Genomic DNA, 7,500 nt, shown 5'->3' with positions numbered 1-7,500 from the left:
CACACCGAAAACGTGCTAGAAGCTATAAAAAAAAATGAAATCCAATTTTATTTGTCACATCACATACATACAGAGTATGACATGCAGTGAAATTAAAAAATAAAACCAAAAAGAGGTAGATAAATAAAGTATAAACTATATAAAAACTATATAAATTATGAAAATATATGTGAAAAATAATGTATATACATAAATGCGTATTGTTTTTGTCCTTAAAGTGTCCATTTGTAGTATGGTGTGTATAAAGTGTAAAAGTGTATAAAGAGTATAAGTGTTTAAAGTAACATACCAGTAGAGTAAGTAGAGTACCTGTGTAATATAATAAGACAGTTAGGATATGGGAATCTAATTACCATAATGAGCTTAATTCAAGCACTAACATGCATAATGGCGTGAATGCTAACAGTCTTAGAGACAACAAAGCACGAATACTAGCTGCTGTAACAAGCAGAGGACCTGTTTGACACAATGTCACTCAGGATAAGAAAAAAAAGTACTTATGAGGCAAATTTTCCGAGTTTCAGCATAAATTTTGCTTTAAAGCACTTACTTAGCCAACTAGCTTCTAAAAAGGTGTTATACTGTATATATAGAGCTTTGTTGCTCACCAAACCTCTGTAACAAGAGGTTTCCTGTGAAACAGAACGTTTTGACATTTGAAGTTTCCGAGTTGCTGTGGCTGTATTGAACAGACGTACAGCGGAAGAAAAAACAAAGTCCACAGTTCCCTGTTAACAGTATTGTTGGCTTATGTGGTGTAAAAATGAAACAAACATTAAGATAGGTCAGGACTTTTTCCATCTTTAATACGTAGACTTTTTATGCAGTGTGTATCTGGTGTATATATCACTTTATACACAGGCCTATAAAATAGGATCATAGCCAAACCTTCCTCAAAACATATACAAAACATTTAATGCCAAAATGTTATGTTTGGAATAGGTAAATGTTCAAGTTCAAGTTCAAGTCACCTTTATTGTCGCATCACCACAGCACATGTGCCATAGTGAGTGAAATTCTTGGGAGCGAGCTCCAGAAATTGAAGAACCATTTACATACTGTAGTTAAGAAACAGAACTTAGAACAATTTACATACAGGTGAAAAATGTGCAAAATGCTTAGTACCAGGTAAAATGTGCAAATGTGGAAAAGATGCAATGTGCTCATACATAGTCAGTACACACAGTGTACTACTAGACATATTTACAATGCACTACACATTATATACAGTATGTACTATATGTACAGATACATGTTATAGATTTGATGCATAATATTACATTATTACATTAATTATTACAACAAATTTCATGACTACTGTACATTCTGTAGAAAACAACATGAATGCAGGTAAGACGTAAAAAGAGTCTGGACATCAAGCAGTGTAGTGTTTGTGTAATCGTATATGATATATACAGTACTATACAAGTGAATGTGTTTTAAATATGATTATATACTGTATATATCAGACCGTCCTGACACAGACTTCACCCTGACAGTAAAGCACAAAAAATCTGGCTGTAAGACATTTAAATAAATACATGAATATGTAATAATATTTAATCAAATCTGTCCCAGACTAAAACAGTAAAGAGATCTCAGGCTCACCTGAGGATTGATCAGAACTCTGTGCTCAAGCTCTCAGGTGGAAGTCAGATGACCAAACACACACACACACACACACACACACACACACACACACACACTCACAGTCATGTAAAGTAGGTAATGCTCTCCACAGGTAATGTACATTGCATGGAAGCAGCAACCAAGGACCATGTACCATATCCACACACCGCACACTCCTACGTCCTCCTAAAATGAAAGAATTCTACACAATTGTAACCATCACAGAACTGAAACATCCCTGTGAGAATGTAGCTGATTGATACTCTGCCTAACCTAAAGCTACCGGAAAACTTTAGTCACAGTAACTATTAAGAAAATGACATTTGAAGGTTTAAGTACATGCCCAATGTTTGCACTCTGCAATGTTTTTCCACAGGAAGTGTCTAGTGCTTGAACTTACGCAACAACACCCACACACACACACACACACACACACACACACACACACACACACACACACACACACACACACACACACACACACATCTGTCCCAGACTAAAACAGTAAAGAGATCTCAGCCTCACCTGAGGATTGATCAGAACTCTGTGCTCAAGCTCTCAGGTGGAAGTCAGATGACCAAACACACACACACACACACACACACACTCACAGTCATGTAAAGTAGGTAATGCTCTCCACAGGTAATGTACATTGCATGGAAGCAGCAACCAAGGACCATGTACCATATCCACACACCGCACACTCCTACGTCCTCCTAAAATGAAAGAATTCTACACAATTGTAACCATCACAGAACTGAAACATCCCTGTGAGAATGTAGCTGATTGATACTCTGCCAAACCTAAAGCTACCGGAAAACTTTAGTCACAGTAACTATTAAGAAAATGACATTTGAAGGTATAAGTACATGCCCAATGTTTGCACTCTGCAATGTTTCTCCACAGGAAGTGTCTAGTGCTTGAACTTACGCAACAACACCCACCCACACACACACACACACACACACACACACACACACACACACACACACACACACACACACACACACACACTTGTTTTCACTCATCCCAAGATAAGAAAAGTTATTTCCTCGGGATAAAGTAACAATATTTGCTAAATTAATTTTAACTAGCTTGTCCTTGTGATTGAATTAGATCATTTGATATTTTCCACATAAGAGAACATATTGTATTTATTTATTGTATGTTTTTATTGACTAAAGCATTTCTTGAACATATGACCTCGGAAATCATCTAATATTAATGAGTCAACTTATATTGCTAGCTTAGTTGTAGTTAAGTACATGTATATGTCATACAGCTACAGTTTTATCGCTGTATAAACGTTACGGGGGATAAAATTGACCATTCAGTGATATTCATCTCTCAGCATACAAGGTACATATCCTGAAGTTAAACCAATACAGTCTTGGCTGTAGCTAATTATGTGGACGTTGCATCAAATGTTTTGTTTGTATGTAAATGTTCGGTTTTATAGCTTATCAGTAACTTTGCTAGCCAGAGCTCTTGATTTTAAAGTTTGTTTAATTACTAAATTGCTGTATAATGTAGCATAACCCATTAATAATATATAGTGCGAGCAATGAACTCATACTAAATACAATTCAACATATGGAAGAATAAATGAATACAATAAATTTGAAAAAGTCATTCTGCTAGTGAAAATTTAGCAGTGTGATACCTATTATATTGCAGTGAGAGGGCATGGTGGCTTAGTGGTTAGCATGTTTGCCTCACACCTCCAGGGTTGTGGGTTCGATTCTTGCCTCCGCCTTGTGTGTGTGGAGTTTGCATGTTCTCACCGTGCCTCGGGGGTTTCCTCCAGGTGCTCTGGTTTCCTCCCCCGGTCCAAAGACATGCATGGTATGTTGATTGGCATGTCTGGAAAATTGTCCGTAGTGTGTGTGTGAGTGAATGAGTGTGTGTGGGCCCAGGGTGTATCCTGCCTTGATGCCCGATGAAGCCCGAGATACAGTAGGCACAGGCTCCCCGTGACTCGAGAAGTTTGGATAAAGCGGTAGGAAATGAATGAATGAATGAATGAATGAATGAATATATTGCAGTATTGAGACGTTTCTGCACTATGGAGCTCACTAAAATTTTCATAATGTTGACAGGTCAGGTTACACTTTAACAAGAATATATAACCGTGTGGTGAGGAAGGTTCACAGTTCAGTTCAATGTGTCTCTATATTTACTGCTTATAGATTAGCAGTTAGCGTGGTGTTAGTGACCTCACTGCTGAAGGTTGGAGATGTTCTTGTGAGGTACACCAGGGCTTGAAGTTCCAGCAGTACATTAGTACGCCAGGTTTTGTCTGACACGCTAAGTTTGACATGTCAGAAAGCGTGATTTGGAAGAGTAGTGCAAGAAAAGATATCTTCTTTTATTTTATTTTATTTATTTTGCATTTCCTGACAGAAAATATAATGCTAGCTAAATAAGTGTGAACTCTAGCTAAGGGCAACTGTTAAACGCTGTGGGTATCTGACCTGAAGGTCAGGGGTTAAAGCCTTGCACAGCTAATCTGCCAATTTTGGGCCCTTGAGCAAGTCCATTAACCTTCAGCTGTATAATAGCTGACCCTGTGCTAGTATAATGATCCCAGCTTTCTAACAAGCTTGGATTTCACTGCTGTAATATATAGAAGAAAAATAATCAGTAAATACTCATGAAATCTTTTGTTGAACGGTTGGTCATTTTTGGCATTGTTGTTCATTGTACATATTTGTTCAGATGAAGATTTATTCAGAAAGATAATGTAATTTTGAATAGATTTCAGCTTCAGGTTTTCAGGTTTTTATGTTGGATAACAAACAGAGCAGCTTGGTTATCTTTATGACCACTAAACACTGCTGGCTAAACAAGTTAATTCGGTCTACATGCCATTTTTTGAGATCATGAGCAACAGAACACAGGGCTGTCAAGTGTCACATATTGAGCGTGACTGTCAGGTATTTCCGTCTTTTGTCACGCTCTCCCACGACACATTGTATTTCTCACGCAGAAACTTGGACTTTTTGACTATTTATTATATAATTTATATTTATTAGTCGAGCCTGACACATCATCCAATCAAAAAAAGAGGCTACACAACAGCCAATCAGAAAATAGCACTATTGTATATGGGGAAGATTTAACGCAACAACCAATCTAAAAAAAAACATACATTAGAGAGGGTATTTTCGATGGTCGGTTTGAACAAAACCTCAACACGAAAAGCTTGTCTCTGGACGGGACATTGTCCTCAATCATGACACTAAAAATGGCTGGGCTTGAGCTGAACTGTTTTATATGGGAGCAACATTACAAATGATAAAGGAGTCCAAAAAGGCAACAAACACTCACAATAACCAACACCAGTCATAATCTCTCTCTCTCTCTCTCTCTCTCTCTCTCTCTCTCTCTCTCTCTCTCTCTCTCTCTCTCTCACACACACACACACACACACACACACACACACACACACACACACACACACACACATACACACACACACAAATTAATAAATGGTATTTAAACAAATACTTTGTATTTGGTTAAATTGCGGTCAGTGATCCTTACCAAACAACAACTCCCCTTCTTCTTCTTTCTTCTTTATTTATTTATTTATTTATTGGGGGGGGGGGGCATGGGGGTGTTATGCCAGTAGCTACAGAAGGTGTCATCCTGTAAGACTTCATTCATGATGACACCTAGCTACTGGGCTCTCAAGTCTTGAAGACAGGCAAGCGTGACATCTCCAACCCCGGACAGATACATTCTGGGTGCTGCGACTTATTAAATATATGATAAATAGTCAAAACGTTTTTTGCGTGACAAATACAATGTGTGGTGGGAAAGTGTGACAAAATATTAATGAGGCAACTTATTAAAAATATCAATCTGCTCCAGTTTAAACATTAACGTCATCTTTCAAGTCAAGCTAAAGGTTTATCGAGATTAAAGCATATTTCACATACAGCAGGATCGCAGAGGTTTTTTCCCAATCAAACGCTAATTAGTAGATACTGATTCAAACATTTTGAATGAACACAACGTACGCTGTGCACTGCTAAAGCTAAGTCTACTGATGCACTCAATAATAATAATAATAATAATAATAATAATAATAATAATAATAATAATAATAATAATAATAATGTAGTTAATGCTGTTCTACTGTCGATGATTACACTCTCCCATCCTCCCTCTATGACTTGGCCATAAATTAGGAAGTAACCCGGGACTACAACGTCCCATGCTATCATGAATCTTTACACTGTGTAAATATCTCTCTATTCACACACACACACACACACACACACACACACACAAACACAAACACAAACACAAACAAACACACACAAACACACCTGTCTGTTCCCATTTGTTTGTTTTTTGCATCCATTTAAAACTGTTTATATTTATCTATCTATCTATCTATCTATCTATCTATCTATCTATCTATCTATCTATCTATCTATCTATCTGTCTGTCTGTCTGTCTGTCTGTCTGTCTGTCTGTCTGTCTGTCTGTCTGTCTGTCTGTCTGTCTGTCTCTGCCTGCCTTTCTATTCATCTATCAGCTTAGTTCTGTCCATCTTTCTATCCATCACTGTGATCTTTCCATCTATCCTCTCCCACGACACGTTGTATTTCTCACACAGAAAACTTGGACTTTTTGACTATTTATTATATAATTTATATTTATTAGTCCAGCCTGACACTTATCAGCCAATCAAAAAAAGAGGCTACACAACAGCCAATCAGAAAATAGCACTATTGTATATGGGTAAGATTTAACGCAACAACCAATGAAAAAAAAAAATCTCTCAAAAATATAATTTAATTTTGAATAGATTTCAGCTTCAGGTTTTTCAGGTTTATATGTTGGATAACAAACAGAGCAGCTTGGTTTTCTTTATGACCACTAAACACTGCTGGCTAAACAAGTTAATTCGGTCTACATGCCATTTTTTTGAGATCATGAGCAACAGAACACAGGGCTGTCAAGTGTCACATATTGAGCGTGACTGTCAGGTATTTCGGTCTTTTGTCACACTCTCCCACGACACATTGTATTTCTCACGCAGAAAACTTGGACTTTTTGACTATTTATTATATAATTTATATTTATTAGTCGAGCCTGACACTTATCAGCCAATCAAAAATAGAGGCTACACAACAGCCAATCAGAAAATAGCACTATTGTATATGGGTAAGATTTAACGCAACAACCAATGAAAAAAAAACATACATTAGAGAGGGTATTTTCGATGGTCGGTTTGAACAAAACCTCAACACGAAACAGCTTGTCTCTGGACGGGACATTGTCCTCAATCATGACACTAAAAATGGCTTCGCTTGAGCTGAACTGTTTTATATGGGACCAACATTACAAATGATAAAGGAGTCCAAAAACACACAGTGTGAACGGTTGAAAAGTTTTCATATGTTTGTCTATACTTGTACCACTTCGCTGACCTGTAATGATCTCTGTTATGGTCGCTATGGTAACAGTAGTGTTTACTCTGAGGACCTGCTATCAGATATACTGCATCAGAAAGAATAGGGGGTGAGATCAGTGACATACGTACTACAATCAGCAAAAAGAACAGAAAAGCAAACAAGTGAACGTAAAGCGAGGCCAACTTGCATTTTATGTATCGATGACATGCAATGAAACGTTTTGTAGTAGATATGAAAACATATCCGAAACACAATATCACGGTTACTCTTCTCACTCTTGTGAAGCTGTGTAAAGGTAAATAAAAGATAACGTTTCTCCAATGACATCACAGCGTCCAGCAGTGTTGTATAAAGTACTAGAAAGCAATACTTGAGTAAAAGTACAGGTATCGTACTAGAAAAAGACTTTGGTAGAAGTGAAAGTCACCTTTTAGAATAT

The sequence above is a fragment of the Tachysurus fulvidraco genome, chromosome 23 (assembly GCF_022655615.1).
Source record: "Tachysurus fulvidraco isolate hzauxx_2018 chromosome 23, HZAU_PFXX_2.0, whole genome shotgun sequence".
In the NCBI taxonomy this organism is placed as follows: domain Eukaryota; kingdom Metazoa; phylum Chordata; class Actinopteri; order Siluriformes; family Bagridae; genus Tachysurus; species Tachysurus fulvidraco.
The sequence above is the reverse complement of the archived record's forward strand: the minus strand, read 5'-3'. Positions refer to the sequence as shown.